The sequence below is a fragment of the Corvus kubaryi genome, unplaced genomic scaffold (genome assembly GCF_017639235.1).
Source record: "Corvus kubaryi isolate FWS band 111438036 unplaced genomic scaffold, C.kubaryi_AGA036_p1.0 37397, whole genome shotgun sequence".
NCBI classification, from domain to species: Eukaryota; Metazoa; Chordata; class Aves; order Passeriformes; family Corvidae; genus Corvus; species Corvus kubaryi.
Window position 1 is genome coordinate 15082308 of NW_024581136.1, and position 18781 is coordinate 15101088.

General features: G+C 43.3%; 1 long non-coding RNA gene across 1 annotated transcript; it reads left to right on the forward strand.

The window, feature by feature from the left end:
* The first annotated feature begins 4331 nt into the window (after nt 1-4331).
* LOC121671110 lies at nt 4332-11232 on the forward strand. Its single transcript, XR_006018395.1, has 3 exons — nt 4332-4490; nt 5018-5120; nt 10333-11232. It is a non-coding gene; the product is annotated as an uncharacterized LOC121671110 (long non-coding RNA).
* Nucleotides 11233-18781: the final 7549 nt, after the last annotated feature.

The following is an 18781-nucleotide window of genomic DNA, read 5'->3' on the forward strand; positions in this document are numbered from 1 at the left end:
AACAGACTTTAGTCAACTAAATACTTACTTCTAGATCTTTGGTGTTTTGTTTTGGGGGGTTTTTGGGGGGGAAGGGGAGAAAGAACAACTTAATGACAGCCTAAAATATTTTCCCTTCAATTTTCCAATTTTAACATTTTGCAAAAATCACATGGGTGAAATTTCTGAATAGTATTATTGCATTTTCTTGGCTGTTGATACCCAAGTCACCAGCACAAACCACTTACGATCTGTGAGGCTGTGGTGAAGTAATTTGTGGTTGCTCTGTGGAGCCTACTCCTTTCATTGTGCTTCCATTCAGAATAAACGTAATAGAATTTCACCATTTTGCCCACTTTCCTGCTGCTTTTTTCTCATTGTAGTCAACTTCATGACTAAGCAGGGAGAGCCCTCTGGACAAAAGTTTCAGGAGAACTAAGGTAGTATCAAATGGAATATTATTGTGACTGGATTAATAACAAAGGTGACACCACTCATAATGTTATTATTACTATCTAAGAAATTTCATTAGTAGTATGGACTTGGCTCAGTGCTGATGAATGCCAGAGGAAACCCTTCTACTGAGTCCAGCAGGCTTTGCATCAAATCATATTTGCATATGAAGATATACATCAGCTAAATTCAACCTAGGATAGAAAAAGGTCGGCTTCACTGGAAGGAAAAGATTAAGAGAGTACGTCCTTCCTTTTATGCCTTTGTGTCCATAATTTTTAAAAGCACTTTATAAGTAATCTTGTGTACTGCATATTTGACCATTTCTTTTCTGCCTGGAAATTTTTAAAAAAAAAAATCGCATTAGGAGAAAAATATTAAGGGATATTTGTTGGAAGTGTCTTGCCAGGAATAAAAGAGTTTGGGCTTGTCAGTACTCTTGAGTTATTTTCCAGTAGGTAAGTGCTGTAAGTGCAAAATCAAAAGATTTCAAAAAATGCACCAGAGGGAGTTCCCTTTGCAAGGAAGAGTCAAACCAGCCACCTTCCTTGGCATCTCCTGTAACTGCCTGTGTCACTGAAATTTCTGCTGCCTGCCCTTCCTGTGCAGTGGTGCTTCACCCAGATTTGCATTTAAAATGCTTTGGCTTTCTGCTCTTTCAGAAGTATGAGCCCTTATAGCCCTTGCAATCCTTTCTCTTTTTAATTAAAAAAAGTTATTCTGACTGTTTTGTTGGCATCACTGTAAATCGTGAAGCACTTCCTTAAACGTGTACTGCAATCTGGATTTTATTTCCACTAGTTTAATGGAAATAGTGGTGCAAGTAGGGATTTGCAAGGAGACAAGTATGGAAAAAACCAAGCTGCTGCCAGGGATGCCTGGGTGTTGGTGGCATTTGTGCTGCTGCCATGGTAATTGTGTTATTAGAGAATTCATTCCTCATGCCTGACTCGTACCTGATTTGTATCTGCCTGGCTGCAGGTTAACCTTTTTGTCCCACAGTTTTGGTCCAAGTTTTTCTTTAGACTAAGCCCATTTTTGCCATCCATCGCTGCCCCTGCCCTGGAGGGCACCTCTCACCCTTTGTTTCCATGCCTGCTCACGTGCACTCGCCCAGGATGGGAACTGCTGATGCAATTATTGCTATTCAGCTTTCAGCAATGCCTTAACTCTCCCGAATGAGATAATCGATACTCGGCTCGTCTGGGAATGGCAGTGGCTGACTGTGCCACTCTGTAATGTCAGATGAATAGTTCAACACCCAATATTTTCATCTGGTGCAGCCCAAGGCTCCCAGCTGCCAGCAGCTCCCAGCTCCTCGCTCCCGTGTACGTGAATTTTCCACAAGCCTGTGCTGTACAATGACCATTCAAGGCAGAGATTCCTTTGTTTCTTTTGTGTATCCTTATCCATGTTTGTTATGTATTAATCATTTTATGGTCATCTCTGTGTGATTCTTTCTATAAATAACATTCTCAAATCTCTCGCCTATCTTGTTTACCGTAGCTAATTCTTTAAGATGGGTGTCTCCACCAGAGCTGTAGTCTAAATGAACACAGATAAAAATCATAACATTGGCTTGGTTGTAGTAAACCAGGATTTTCTTGGTTCTGCAAATCAAGCCTTTCAAATAATCTTCTTCATTCCATCTCTATAAAAACTGTATGGTGGTGACAAAAGACAGGTGATAGCTTCAGCCTTAGCTATAGCGTTAGTGGCTGGCATTAAATACATAATTCCTGCTGTGTCTGCATCGTCTCTAAATGAAAGTCTCCTGAAGAGGAAGTCTCCAGGGAGGGGGAAGAGCTGTGAACCAGTAACTGCAGAGTGTGCCTTGGAGATATGAAGTTAGGAGGAGAAGCTGAAAATGTGATATGTCTTTTTCAGTTTGACCTCAGCCTCTAATAGTGTTTGGCAAGTCAGCCTGGCAGATAAATTGGTTCATATTAGAAAATGGGGTTGATTTATTATGAAATTGATTGCAACCCTGTCCTGTGCTGAAGGCATTAGCGATAACAGCATCGGGTGCCTCAGCTCTTAACTAATGGGCTTTCCCCAGGCTCTCCACTGCTGCCAGGCTTTTACCCACAGCCACCAGCATCTAAACCACACACCTCTGCTGGTCCCTTCCCATGGGTGTAAAACCCTTTCCAGGCAGGGCTCTGTCAGGAAGCTGAGATGCCCTTCAGGGAGCTGGCCTTTCCCAGGATATACAGACTTGCAGGAGCAGGGCCAGTGAGACATTTGCAACCAGCACCTTGAAATATATCCAAGCATTGTATCTCTTCTTCTTGTGACTGTTTTCTGAAAATGGGAAGAGTTACTGGAAAAAAGGAAAAGTATCCACCAAACTCCTTCTGTTCATGGAATCACAGAATGGTTTGTGTTGGAAGGGACTTCAAAGATCACCCAGTTTCAATCCCCCCTGCCATGGGAAGGGACACCTTCCACTGTCCCAGGTTGCTCAGGGCCCTGTCCAGCCTGCCTTGAACACTTCCAGGGATGGGGCAGCCACAGCTTCTCTGGGCAGCTTTTTCCAGTGTCTCACCACCCTCATAGTAAGGAATATTTTTTAAATAGCCAATCTAAATCTATGCTTTTTAAGTTTGAAGCCATTTGCCCTTGTCCTATCATTACATGCCCATGAAAAAAAGGCTTTTCTTCCTTTCTTTTCTTTAGTGAAGTTGAAAGCTCTTTTAGCCACAAAGAAAAGCCATCACCAAATGTAATGAGAGAGTTTCACTACTTTTTGCAATGACAGCCATATTCACCCACAATTGCCATTACCTGCGGTGCAGTTGCCTCAAATTCCTCAACACACTGGGGAATAGACTTTCCCCCTGGGACTGATTAAAACACAAATGAACAAACCAAACATAATGACCACGGTGACCCTGTAAACAATTTGGGTTGTATCTAATATGGGAAACTCTAATCTACTACTTGGAGTATTGTTACAGATGTAATAAATAAATAATAAAAAAAAAGAGTATGTCTGGTGTCAAAAACATCTTTTGTTCCTGCCTTTCTCTTTGGACACTTCTGGGCTGTACCCAAAGGAGAAAAGGATTTTCCAGTTAATTTGCTGTAGTGGTAGTTAAGGCTCTCTCAGCAGTTGTGTTTAGAAATCACTGAATAGCAAACACTGAAGTATTCAGTGGCTGGCCTAAGCAATACTTTTCAATATTTTTGAAGGAAAAAAGTTTTCAATGATTGAAATGCACCTTTAGACATTTTCCAAATGAAAAATTTCAATATGAAGGAACTGTGCGGCTTGAAAGGAAAGCTCATTGCAAGACAGTGTGTAATTGGACAAAACTGAAAATAAACTTTTCAAAATAACTGAAAAACAAATTGATTTGGGGAATGAAGGAAGGTTAAATTTTTATAAATGTTTTCCAACAACTCCCTGCCAATCAATTGCATATTGAGTCTCTTTTGGAATAAATTACTTTTCAGGTAGAGATGACATTTGTTACACCACCCATATGACAGCCCCTGCTCCTTACAGTGGCACAAGGTTTTCTGACTCTGCTTTTGCCATCAACTTCAGCAGCATTCTGAGGTGTGAGAAAGCCATACAAAATAACTGCCCAGTGAGCAGTGAGGAACAAGTGCACAACACAAACTTTTTCAGAGAATGGCTATTTCTGCAGGAAGCACTCAGTATGTCTTCAAACCAGCTTTGAAGATAACGTCTTTCTCTTTCCTAGCCTAACAAAAAGTAGGGCACATCTGGCAACAGCTGCTACGAAGCCAAGAGGCACTAATGTGTGTCTTTTGAAGCAATATATTCATGTGGCCAAGAGCCACAGTCATCTATTCCAGAAGCCAAATCCTCTCAAAGCCGTGCCATACTGTCCTCTCAGGGTCATTGCTAGTTCTCGCTGAGAGTGCTGAGCCCTGGCTGGGCTCACCAGGAATTGTTCCACTCCCACATGGATGTGCCTGAGCTGGAGGCCCTGTAGCAGCCAAACTCTGCTCTTTTAACAGCACTCCTGGGAAGAATTCACCACAGAAGAGCAAAGGGCAGCTTTCCCTCCACCAGCATCAAGCAGGTAATATACAGCTATGAGTAAGACATCTGGGATCCCTGTATATTTCCAAATTAATTTTTATAGGGTAACACCTTGGCCTGAGGAACACTTCTGAATATTATGAGTAATTGTCTAACATGTCACTTTTCCGGGCTTGTGCTTTTATCATTAACACCTCCAATTAGCAAAAACACAGACTCTGAGATGTTCCTTTGATTTAAAAGGTTATAAATTTTGGATGCAATGTCAGAGAGTAAATTTTACAATGCAGCTGAGCTGTGGACTAATTAAAAGACTACCCCAGTACTCTTCTCAACCAATACATCTCAGATTTGTGACAGCCTTCAGGAAGAGTCATGAATTATGCCATGTGCACCATATGCAATCTATTGATCTCTCTGTGTGTACATATGCTGTGTGTGTGTGTATGTGCACCAGAGCCCATGTTGATGATGGCTTCTTCACAACTGTGTGAAAGTTTCTCATCCCAGAGAATTTATAGCAGTGCAATTAATGATTGCAGTCATTTTGCTTTCTTGCTACTGCAGGGCTACTACTGCTCTTTAATTCCAGATGCCCTTGGAGTCAGAGCTGGGCATCTCCTTGCCCATGAAGAGGGCTCACCTACTAGCATTGCTCTAGTGCACAGAGGTGAGTTTTATCCATCACTGAGCTGTTCCTTGGGTCCTGACAGAGGTACCCTGATCTATGCCTTGTGGACCTTGTTGATTCTGTATATTGTAAAGTGAAAATAGGAAAAACACCCATGTTTCACTTGACACTATGCATTGAATGGTGCCATATCCTTTAGGCTTGGCAGTTAATGTTTGTGGTCAGCAGCAGTGTCTCCCTTGGTGCTCCACCTGACACAGAAAATCAGGATATCTCTAGGCTGTGTTTCCCAGGGCAGTGTACAATGGCTTTCTGCTTGCCAGGATCTCTTCCAAAGCCAGTGCCTGCAAAGGACAAGGTTCACACGACAGTTAGCAAAGCAAATATATAAAGAACAAAAGGACAACCTATGTTTGAAAAATAAGTTCTGGGGTGACCAGGTGCAAGTGAGAAATTATATCAACCAACTTTAGGTAGAAAAGTCCAAAGACTTTTCTTCAGAAATCTCTGAAGATTCATGGATCAGGTTTTTCTTTTTCTCAGTCATTCTCCTCCTGGCTGTTGACGTCAGTGGATTTGGCACTAGATCAACAGGGAAACAGAGGGACAGTTTCCCCCTACACATGCAGAATTAGAGACTCATACCAAGATAGATGAGCTAGATTTAGATGAGAGGGAATTTCTGTTTGAGGGTGTTCGTGCAAAAAGTATTTTATAGTATTAGGCTTGCGTGAGCTCCCAGTGTAATAACAGAGAATTGTCTAAGCCTTGGCAGGAACATATCCCTAGGACTTTGTTTTGATGAAAAAAAACCTGGAAACCTGCACTTAGCTTTTCTGCTAGCTGTAATTATCTGGCTGTATTGATCATGGTGCTAAGGTTATCTGATGGGTAGGGTGTGAGCAAAGATCAGCTTCAGTCCATGAATTAACGCTGCAGACTGTCAGCTCTAATTTACACACATACAGTCTGAAAATTGTCCTCCTGCAATGGCAGAGCTCCCTGGAATTGACACAGATAGGCAGCATATGGAGCCTGTGCAGCAGGAACGGAGGCACCGGCACTTGGCATTGCTGCTCTGTTTTATGCAAATATCTGGGTTACAAAATCAGGGAACAAGGGCAGAATAAAGTGGGGGGGTCTGGTATTGGCAGACATAAAACCCTTGGTGGCATTAATGAAATTCACAGGCTTGTGGAAAGCAGGACAGGCTCCTCAGCTCTGATTTCAGCCCACAATCATGCAATACCTTGAAGGCAAGAGATGGTGATAACTGCTTTTCACACGTGAGGATTTGCACAGGGGGGGAATCTGTGCAGCCTGTGCAGTAAAATATAGTATTCCATGTTCTCCAATACCACAACCAGAGCCAAAGTACAAGAACCAGCAGTTTCAGGGAGCAGGGCTCTCATTAACATGCCATTATTCTCTTTGGAGACAAGCCTGTCCTTTCTGCTGCTGGTCTGTTAGATAGGGTGGAGACAGGAGGAGAAGCAGGAGATGATGCCCCTCCTGGCTGTGTTTTGTCCCCTGTACTGATGTCCTGCATGGATAAAATACAGAGGACCCAGCTCGTCCCCTTCAGGCAGCTGTTCCATCAGGGTGCTCTGCAAGGAAGATGTACAAGTCAAATTAGCTGTGACCCACTAAAAGGTCCCCATAAAAGGCGTTCACATCACCAGGAGAAGTGACAGAGCAGACCTGAGGCCCCACCCCACTCCACTGCTGTCATTTGACTTTTACCATGACTGCTATGTAGTTGTCTGTCCATTCACAAGCATTTGTTTTGGGCTTATTTGGGTATATCTTGGCATTTGAGAGGTGTCAATCTGCTAAAACTGAAGTGGCAATAGCTAATCACAGCTTTATTCTCTGCAGAACATAACAGCAAAGCATATGGCTCAGCAGCATAACTTTCTGGGCTAACAGTATGGTCAGTTCTGCAAAAAAATTTAAAAAAACTGTCAGGGGAATACAGTCTCTGGTCCTTGCTGGAAGCTCCAGGGATTCTGTACTCAGAGATACCTCAAATGAAGGAAAAAACCTCACCCTCCCTCACATCATTATTCATTCAAAAACTGGCAACACCAGGTTTTCTTCTCACCTCTGATATCTTGAGAAAACACTTTGCTTTCAAAAGTGAATTATTTTTGCTGGGTCCTTGAAATTCAGTGCCACTCATTTTGGGTTTGAAAACTCTTGGTAAAGGTTTAGAGATGGAAATTTCAATCCCTGGACCCTAGAGGCCACGCAGAGTGGGTGTTATACTGTATTCATTCAGAACACAGCCATACCCACCTGTCCATCAGAATCTCAGGGCCCCATGTGTGTATGTGCTGTACAGTAAGCAAGAGCTGCAAACAGTATTTGCAAGGTTTCCAACATCCTTCCACAGCGAATTCTTTACAGCACGAATCTTTTCCATCATAATTTACGTTTCATACCTGTTTTCCCAAATCTTCAAAGTCAGAGGAGCAAATCCTTCTTTTAGCTATGCTATGATGAAAGCCACTGACTCACAGGAATAACCAGAGTGCAGGCTTTGGCTTAACTTCTTGGCTTGATGCTGATATAACATTTCATAGATCTTTTTTAGGTGTTTCCTATTGTCATGGCAACTCTAATCAAAACCCTTTCCATGAATAGCCCTGTCAATTGCAGTACAAGCTCCTGGCTGACTACAGCCTACAGCTCCAGTGTGGTTTCACAAGCTCCTCTTGCTTGACCTTTCATCTCCTGGCTTTCCCCAGATCCCTTATTGCTCAAGCCAGAGATATATCTTTTGTTTTTCAAGAAAGCTTTAAAAATCTTTATAAGTGATAAATAACAGCCAGATCTGGCAGCTGACTCCAAGGAAGGGAGTTGCCTCAGGAGGGATTACAGGCTATAATAAGCACCTCTCCTGTACAACAGAGCACGGACCACAGTAAATCCCTATGAGTAGTGGCTCTGGCAGAGCCTTGAACTCTGCACCTGCCCCAAACTGCCCTATAACACAGAGGAATGGCCAGATCTCTAGGGAAGGAGTGAGTTTAGTAAAGGGGATCCCACTTGTGAGCAACAAATCCGTCGGCAGGATTCCCTGGCAGTGCCATGGTGGAGCAAAGAGATGCCACCTGTGTCCCCAAAGTCTAACACCCCCCTCCTTGCCCAGCTCTGGGGCAGCAGGGTGGAGAATCCAGGCTGCTAGGTTTGGCTTTCTGTATTTGATTTTTTTCTTAAGGTGTTTGAACAGCCACATAGCAAATTGCAGCACTGTGGAAATCGAGTTTGCCCTTGGACTTCAATGGGGCCAGGATTGCACCAGCTCTCTCTAAGATATTCTTACCAGGGGCTGAAAGAGTTTATCAGAAATAATGTGCGTTTTTCACATGCATCTTGTCTGAGTCAGTATCATCCCCAGACATGGAAAATAAAGCAGAGAGAGGTGTAATCTCATGCCTTAAGGTCAGTGCATCCCTTACCCCAGGCACACAAAAAAGGTCTCTGGAGTTTCCACTCCCATGTGGGAGCCACTGCTACAATTCATTATTTTAAGCACTCACCAAAAAAAAAAAAAAAAAAAAAAAAAAAAAAAAGGTAGGAAGGAAGGAGGAATAGAAATTACAGGGATAAAAATCCTTCTTTATATATACATATATATTATAGATATTCTATATATATAGTTTTGTCTCGTCTTGTACCTTCAACCCTGCTTTAAATAAAAGCTCACAGACTTGTCGGTTTCCATCAGGCAAAAATTATTATTCGGCTTTAGAAAGAACATCTTGCCAAGTGTTGCAGTTCAAAAATAAGGAAAACAGCTCTGCCAAAATGCAGCAAATGTGATTACACAAAGCCAAGAAGACCATAATTAGATCATTACCATGGAAACAACCTAATTACATGTGTAATGCAGCAAGGTCTGAGCTGCGCATCCGAATGTGTTTTGCTATTGTCTAGCAGGGCCATAGCACTGCCATTTGCCTCGTGTTATTAAGCCACCTTGATCATTTTGGATCGGGTTTTCTTGGAATAAGTCCCCCTCCCCACTATGCAAAGAATTAAACTGTGCATGAAATGACTTGAGCAAGACTGCCTGAGGCTCGCGCTGTGTGCAGGCAAACGGGATCCTGCCTGCACCACCACGGGGATGGGCAGCCACCACTTGAGAGAAACTCCCTTGCAGCAGGATCTGGAGCTCCCCAGGTAACAGCCACATGCAGGAGTTGACATTTGATCTTAAGTGCAACCCTGGACAAGAAAGCTGAGCTTGCCAGGGACTTGCTAATGGTTGCTGCCTTCCTCTGCCTTCTATTAATTTCTCCATTGCTGCAGTAATTCATCACCACAGCAGTGGAGATGGCATGGAATGGCCAGGCAAAGATGCCCAGGAGGTCCCCTGATCCACATGTTGCTTTCTTGCATAACTGGACTATTCTGTGGAAATGGGGGTTAAGCAGAGCTGGGTTATGATATTGTCTCACTGGTGGAAACCAAATCACTCCTGAAGGACAGTGTCATGGATCATTTCCAGGCAGAGAAAATGAGGCAAGGTCAAAGAACATGTTTGTCAGCTTGGAGGATCAAAGCACAATTGTGAATAAACTACATGTAATCCAAAACAATTTCAGAGAGGAAAGCCAGGCCTGTACATACATGGCTTCATGCCTTGCAGCATAAAATTAGATGCACAGGGAGAGACAGGGGAGTCATCAGTGAATCTCTGCTATTATCTCCACAGGCCCACAGCCCACTGCTGCTGAATCATGGGGTTGTAGTAAATGTGACCTGCAGGGTAGGTACACAAAATGATGGCAAGCACTGCCACCCCCTTTCATGCACATTGGATTTCTGTGTCCATTCTCAGGCAGACTGGCCACACTCAGCAGGAAGGGAAGAGGATGGCTCATTAGCTGATGGGTAGAGTAACAAGGCAAAAGCCAATGGGACTGTCTGGCAAAGCTACTGCTTCTGCTAATTAATGAGGAGAGATGGTTGCTGGGCCAACTGCAGATGTTGCTGCAAATTATGCCATTGCTATCCCTGCCAGCGAGCTCTCGCTGCAGCTCGCACATCTCCAGGTGTTCTTGCCACAACAATAGTCCCTGCTGTTCATTTTGTCTCCTTACAGGGAAAATAAAATACTGCCTTTTGGTGGGGAAAAATGCTCATTTTGAAGAATTTTTCAAGCCCAGACTCCGCTCCTTTAATTTCTGTCCCATTTTCCTTCCTCAAACTCACTTCATTTTCCATTCAAATTGCTTTCCAGAGCACAAAATAAGGCTGGAGAGAAGCGCCCCGAGCAATGCCAATTTCCCTGCTCGGTTTCCCAGCCAGGAACACTCGGACCATGTCTTGAGGAAACTGCTGACACCTCTTCCCACCTCAGCTCTGTCACTGTCCCCCATGGGGCTGTTGGTGATGCAGACCAGGCTGGTTCTGCTCTGGCTCTGAACAGCCTGTTTCTCCCCCACACATCTATTATACAAACTCATGTAAGTTCACTGGGTAAAGCCTGATGTTCAACTTTTGCACAAAGTCAGCAGAATGAAAGAAAAAGGAGAAGCCCAACCCCCACTGCTTTCTCCAGTTTTGCTCCGTATGCAAAACCTGTCTGTACAGTTCTGCTGAGCGCTGATGCCCTACTTTCATCCCTCAGATAGCTCAACTAAAAATACACTGAGATTTCAAGCAAGGTCCCTGCTGTGAACTGTCTGAGTGAGCAGGCGTTGCTGCAGCCCCAGCCCCAGCCATGCCTGCACCATCCCGTGCTCCCGGCACAATTTTCACCAGCCCTGGGCACCACACAGGATGAGAAAAAGCTGGCAATCTGGAGAAAATCAATACCCCTCCTTTCCATCAGCTCCAGCAAAATGTCCTGACGTGGTGTTGCAAGGGCAAAACTGAAGGAAGAGATGAGATAACTTAGGAGCTACTCGCTACTATTGCTACTATTAGTGGTGTTTGTAACACAGCGGTACCAATGAAGCCCTGCTGGTATCGAGTGTGGTTTAGAGCAGTAACATCTGGAGCTCTGAAACAGTCATGAAAATAAAACCATGGCCAAAACTATTCATACTTGCTTTATGTGCTGAGAAGAGACTACCACGCTATTTTTTTGTCTGATTTGTGCAGTCCTGAGGAAGCAAGATAAATAAAAGTTTGTGGAAACCAATTTTAAAAACAAGGGAATCTAATGGTGATTATTTGTGTCGAAGATAGGGTCAATAAATTTTTCTGCCCTGAAAAACGTGGCTGAATTTTAGCAGCTGGTTTCTCAAGTTACCCTGAACAATGGGTCTTTTTGACAACAACATGGTTGTCTTAGAGGGCTTCAGCTTGAAATTCACTTTAGCTGTCTTCTGCCTCATTTTCTGTTACATAAGAAGGAAAGTGGAAATTATTTTATGACACCTATGGGTTATTTGCAAATAAGGATGTACATACATGGGTCTAATTCATTGGAGGAATGGTCATTACTGCTGTGACAAGTCAGCTGTTTCCACATGCAGAGCATTAACTTCACAGGTTCCTTGCATGGGGACGTTCCCTGGTTATGGCCATCATTTGCAATACCTGGGATGTGACCCCAAATGTTCCAGCTGTGGGAATGTTAACCTGATAATCCTGTGAAATGTGGCACTTGCTTCCTGCTGGGGGCACAAATCTCAGCCCAGAGCACTGCCTGCACTCATACAGACCTTCTGCCTATGGCAGGACAGGGGCCAAAGGGGCTCCCCTACCCATACAGAGGTACCCAGGTCCTTGTTTAAGAAGAGAAATCAGGCTCTGAAGGGAAGCCTGACGGAGGGTGCACTTCCCAGGGCAGCCCCAACTGTTGCAGAAAACACCTATGATGCAATTCCTTGGCAGATTAAAGTATGAGTAAAATACTTGTAAAGGCCATGAAGGCACACGCATTTAATTTAGACTTCAGGATGCTGTTGCTTTTTTTCCTCTATTAAATATTAATTCCCTTTAAAAGAGTGCTTTTGAGCTGTTTTGAGAACACAACTGGTAATCTAATGTCATCTAATTAATTAAGAATTTCATACTCATATGTATTAACAGTCTGCTATTATTGCTGAGGACATTTCACTGGTATTTAAATATATTGAACCAAACATGAATTGCATTTAAATGGCAATGATCCATACAGCTTCCTGGAAAGGCATGGCTGGGAGATAAAGTCTGACTTTGCCTCCCCAACCTCAATGTCCCAACAGTACACTGAGACAGCTCACTGGATTTCACTCCATAAATCAAGAAATCACAAGGAAACAACAGAGTTTCTCCCAAAACACAGCACAGACAGGGTACTCTGTGAGCCCACTGGTGACAAACACAATCTTATCAGTCAGTGACACCCTCATTAACAGTGCCACGTCTCTTTTCCCTATGCTGTCCTTTCTCACCTGGCTTGTTGATTCTTTTGACATACTTTTTATTGGAGATGTTAACAGGAGCCCTGTAATATCCAGAGTCATGGATGCAGAGGCACATCTGGTGGCAGATGAAGATTTGAGCCTCTTTGTCCCCTGAGTCCAGCTCCCATCAAGCTGAGGGGGGTACTTTTGGTGCTTATGTCCCCAAGGATGTGTTAGCTGGAGAGAGAAAGGATGCAGAAAGGAGAAGGTGGGGTGTGGGGGTTTAACCACAAGAGATGCATCAGCGGGATGTGCTCTCCTTTAAGGACTATCTCAGTTGTTGCCATTTCCAGGATGAGTTCCCAGCACTTATGCATTACTCTTACACTTGTCTAATACGGCACGCATCGATTTTTCCCCTTACTCTCTGCTGACTGCACAGTCTGAAACACCAAAGACCTTAAAGTCAAGGTCAAGTTTTTATTCCCTGAGTAAACAAGCCTTGGAGAAGGGGAAAGAAGATGCAAGCACTTATACCAAAAGATAGAAAGCTATTGAACAAATATATTGGTTCTAAAAAACCTCTCCAAGGAAGAAGGCATACAAAAGATTAATTCTTTCAGTCTGCAAATTCTGCAATAAATAAAATCCTTACTCCTGAGGGATAAATATTTAAGAGCAGGCCAGTGTGCACGTGATCAAAACAAAGCAATTCTCTAATGCTTAAAGTTGAACATGACATTAAACACAGTGTAGTCAAGGTACAATGAAGCATTAAAAATTTCCATCTTGCTAGCCAAGAAGCTCTTCTTTTTGCCCATGCACTGAATACTGCTATTCCTCATCGTTGTATCTAAGCATTGATCCCATTATATCAAATTCCCAGTGTTATTCTTGAGCAATTAATGACTCCATCCATTATGTTTGCCCATTTGTAATCAGAAGCAAAGTTAGACAGAAAATGTCTGGCTGCTTATCTGTGATTCATGGACTCCCTTGAGCCTACAGATTTGGCTGGAAACTTGGTAAGAAATTATTTTGGCCAAAGATTTTGGACGATTTTTGCTTGTCTTGAGCTGAAATACAATGAGTTCAAGTGTTTTGGGGCTTCTGCTTTGGGTTTCTGCCAGAGAGAGAAATGGGTCAGTGTAAAAATAACTATGCAGCAAGGTAGAGGTACAGCAGCTGCCTCACTGGGACAGACCTGGGTCCCATTCAGACCCAATGCTGGCACCAAGAGCACAAGTAGGTGTAGACACAACCCTGGTCAGCAGCCCTGTCTCTCAAAGATTGATTCAAAGCCCAAAGTCTGATGGTTTATGCTCTGAGTTTCATTATGCTTTTTCTGATCTGCTTCATTAAAATGAGTTAATATGTATCTGGTAATAATTGCAAGCTGATGTTCTAGCTCTGTTTGGAAACAGAGGGTCCCAGCTGGAGCTGACAGCACGGGTTTGGGACAAAAAAAATTATCTTGTGCAATTCAGTTTATCTGTTTTCAATGCTAATATAATTAAATGAGACAAATCCTACAAGGAGAGGTAATACCTTTTATTAGAACAAACTGATGGTTTGGGGAAAAAAGCAGGTAAGTTTACAGGCACACAGACCCTTTTTCAGGCTTACTTGCCAGAAAGCTTGTCAGTGTATCTGCTTGCCCAACAAATGATATTACTTTTTTGTATAAATAGGGCTTCAGTCATATCCTTAGATGATAACAGCAACAATAACACTGCTAACGTAATTAAAAGCAGTTGGGGATGATTGAATGCCATTTCACAGCAGAGTTGGACATGAAGTTTCCCAAGATTAGCAGGATGGAACCATGCTGCAGACACAAAAATATTTATACTTTTCCCTTTATCTTTACTCTGCAATTCTGATTTTACTTACAGCAGTGTAAATGGAAGCCACGGCAGTGATCCCGTCTGGATTTTTGCATGTGTTTTAGAGCAGCCTCACAGCCTTGTATCTCCAATGCAGAGGATAAAAGTAGGTCATCCATTTTCTCCACCATCCTGCTATCTCAGTAACATTAACCACAAAGAACAGTGCATGCACATTTTATCTGGTGTCACCGTCACCGTATTCCATCAAATTATGACCCTTCAGTCCCGCCATTGGAGCAATTCCCAGAAAACAGCAATAATGTAAATAAGGCAATAATGCAAATGATGCAAAAAAGGAGAAATCCTCCTAAGGTGGAAAATGGATTGACAACAAGCCAGTTTAGCTTTCCCTAATGTTGTTTATTTTCTTATTATGTTTTTAAAGCAAATTTTCCCCAGACACCTCACAGCTGACTTCACAGATACAAATAGAAATAATTTGTGCGTCGCAGTAAATCCTAAAAGCAACAAATCAAGACTTTTAAGAAGGGAGTCAAGACAGGCAAGATAAATAGAGAATGATCAAACAAAAAAATTTTGGCAATTTAGATATTAGAATTTGTCCTGTGGGTGGGAGCAGGGATGTTAAGGAGTTTTTCCACATAGGATTGGTGAGATGTGGAAAAAATATATTCCAGGGAGCAAAGTAGGAGACAATAAGATGTGCAACAAAGGGGCTGCAGATTTATGAAAGCTGGGGGGGAAAAAAAAACACAAACAGGGAGAGAGCTGAGGGCACGTGTGGAACAGCACTTGTCTGCTGGCCAGGATCCGGGTGATGCTGTGCCACATCCAGCACGGGGCTCTGCTCCTGGCTGTCCCCAGCAGCCATCAGGGTGCCTTGGCTGCAGTAACCAGCTGCTGCAGGTGTCCCATGCAGCACTTCGTCTTATTTCCCTTTTTTTTCAAAATACAGTTTCCAAACCTGCACTTTTGAGTCACCAGGCAAAATTGCAAGCTCCACCAGTCTGGGAGAGAGCGTGCTGCTGACATGCGCAGAAATGCTCCAGAACGCCCTAAATAAGCCTTGCCAATGTTTATTTCTAAACATCAGAGAACCAGGGAAATAGAGTAGCACTTTGACTGTTTTGATTTGGAAACATTTGTGCAGATTCAACACTTGTCTGCAGCACCCTTCTGGGATGAAACCACATAGGTACAGCAAGTGCCAAAAGTGCAGACACAGAATTTGGAGGGGAAATTCCAAATCTCTGTGTAATTTTGATGAAAAGCCATTTAAAAGAAGTCTGATAAGGCAGAAAAATTGTATTTCAGATAGCTCACTCCCTCCATAGCCATAACTCTCCTAGGAACCTCATGCCTTTGTTTTGTCTTAACAAAAAGCCAGTAAAAGAGTCGCATTTAACACTATTTAATTATTTTTGACCTAACTGCATTTTAGTTATTGCCTACTAAATGCTGCTGCAGACCATGAAAATTATTTTAAATGATTGATTATTTACATATAGATCCATATACCTTCATCTTTAAGGAAGGTAACATAGAATGAGGGTCCTGGTGATTCCTACTTCTTATTATAACATCAATTGTGAAAGCAGATTTCCCTAATGGAAGGCCTAGCACTGAAATTCTTGATAAAAAATGTATGAAGTTCAGAAATAATAACCGTAACTGTTAACACTGTGTTATTAATCATTAATTTTCATTACTACTATTGATCATAATTATTATGTAGCCACAATAAACACATTGGCACTGGCATATCCAAGGTGTGATGACAGGGGGTTTTCTGCCTCTTCTGAAGGACTTTGCTGAGTTAAAAGCAGTTTTTCCAGGTTCTCCTCCTCTGCAAAGGCAGCTTGCCCATGCCAGGGGCTGAGCCTTCTCCCACTCTCCCTGGCTCAGCCCCACCAGGGATGTCCTCACCCCGTGGCAGCACACACAGACTGTGGCAGTCTCAACTGGCATCTCAACATTAGGGACTAGCACTGGGGCAAGTGTTGGGAAAGACTGAGTTATTTGATGTTTTCTACCTCTTTTAAATCTATGGATTATCCACAAGAGGATGATCCTAAGACTGATACAGGAAGGAATCGAATTGCAAACCTCCCGCTCTTCATTGGTATCCCCATACAGGAGCAGATGTTCATGGAAAACAAATAACACAGAGAATATCTTTGGAGGAATTTGTTACTACATATTTACAAATATAGCATTGAGGGGTCACTCCAACACAGTTTGCAAAGTTCTGGTCATTTTGGTTATTCATCCAGTGCCTGCCACTCTCCAAACCCATCCCGACTCTGCCAAGAGCAGCAGCAACACTGCTGTGCATGTATCCTCTGCATCTATTCCCCCTTCCCTTGCTGGAGCCTGGATAATACTCATTCCTCAGTGCTGTGATCACAGCAGAAAGCCCAAACTCACCCTTTTTCCCTGAGACATAATTCAGTGGGATATTATTTCATGAAAAAAAAATATGGTATATTTTTGTTTCACATGAAAAAGACTGGGATTCAATAATGCAGACATGGCCTCACGGGAATGAAATCTCTGCCTATATTTGGCCACACAAATTTAATTTCTGTTAACCCTAAAGTGGAAGGAGAACTCAGTATATTTAGCAGGAGTGACTGGCAGAGCTGTCTGTGCTGAAGACCACAGTACAATTGCCTTGGGCTGAGAATAATAATAGAACTGGAAATTTTTTTTGAGTTGTGATGTCCTGGAGAAAGGTTTTCTAAAAGCAGATACGCATACTCTGAGTCACTGCAGCAAAGCCACCGAGCCCTGTGCTGCAGATATGTCACTGCTCCATTCCAGCCACTGAGAGTCAATCTGCACCTGGGGTTATAGGAAACAGAGACAGGTTGGAGGAAAGGGGAATAAACTAAAATATGGAGAAAGGAAGGCTCTGGGAAGACCTCATTGTGGCCTTCCAGTACTTAAAGGGGGGTAATGAAAAAAGAGCGAGAGCTACATTTTACATGGGCAGACAGTGATTTTAGCCTTAAACTGATTTTAGGTCTTAAACTGAAAGAGAGAGATTTAGATTAGGTGTTAGGAAGAAATTCTTTACTGAGGGGTGGTAAGACACTGGTACAGGCTGCGCAGAACAGTTGTGGATGCTACCTACCTGGAAGTATCCAAGGCCAGGTTGGACGGAGCTTGGAGCAACCTGGGATAGTGGAATGTGTCCTTGCTCATGGCAGAGGGGAGGAACAAAATGATCTTTAATGTCTGTTCCAACCCAAACCATCTATGATTATATGAAAACAGAAGAAAATGGCACTAACAATGCACAGTGAATGAATCAGAATTTTCTAACCCCAGTGCTGGGCAGGGCACTGAAATGCATCTTGATTTGCTGCTCACTGGTGTAGCTAATGTATCCCTTTTCTTCTGCAGAGTCTAGGAATAGACAGGTAAAGGCTCTTGTGTCATGAAGGGCGTGAGAACCACCTGAAGGAAATGACTGTTTATTAGTAATTCCTCACTATCCTGATTCTTGCAGCAAAATCCCAAAGAGCTGCAGGGAGGGAGGCAAAAAGTACTGGATGTGCTTCTGTGGCAACAGGGTCCAGCTACCCCACCATGACAATGTTGTAGTGCCTGGTGTCCAGATAGACTCTGGGCAGAAGAACTTTTAAACCAATTAGATGAGGAGGCCAAGGCCCAGAAAGAGTGAGATTGAAGAGTGTTGATGAAGTACAGCTGCAATCCTGGCTCCACTCCACTGACTGAGAGTTGTTTCCAGTGATGCTCCAGTGATGCTCAGACTGCCACAACTGTGACATGTGAGTGCTGCAGGCAGCTCACAGCCCTTTCCCACAGAACTGTCCTGTCTGTGGGCATATTAAAACCCCAAACTCATCTGCTGTTAATGAAGAGACTTTAAAACAAGGTATCCCAAAGCCCTGGGTGGCTTCAAGCCTCTCAGGGAGCTGCAGCATCTGAAGAACTCTACCACCATGAGATGTCCCTAAGTCCTTTGGCTCTGCAGCACAGGCCACCAGGACTCACCCACCTTAACACCCTGAGCACAAGGATGTGCCTGATGGTTGAGAGGGTCCCTGGTCTGCAGCGAGCACTGCTGGGGAGGAAGGTGAGCTTAAACACCAGCAAAACCATCATCTGAGAGTGCCAGAGCCGGAGCAGAAACTGAGCTGGCCATGAACAGAGCTGGTGCCACAGCAGCTGTTTGATTAAGGCTGGTTTTGGAATTGAAACTCACGGGTGGGAAGGGAAGAAGAAAGCAGATAAATTAGCCTTTAAAAGCCACACAGCCACATTGCTGAGCTCTCTCAGCCATTTCAGGCGGTGAGGAACAGAGGACATGATAAACCCCTCTTTGTTCTTCTGCTCCCTCTGTGCGCCTGATCAGGAGATAAGACACGAGTAAGGGTTCATTTTGCTGGTAAACCATGGGGTTATTCATTAACCTGCTTGGCTAAATAAAGCCCTGATAAAGGCAGAGCCTTGGTGGGGGCAAACCCAGGTG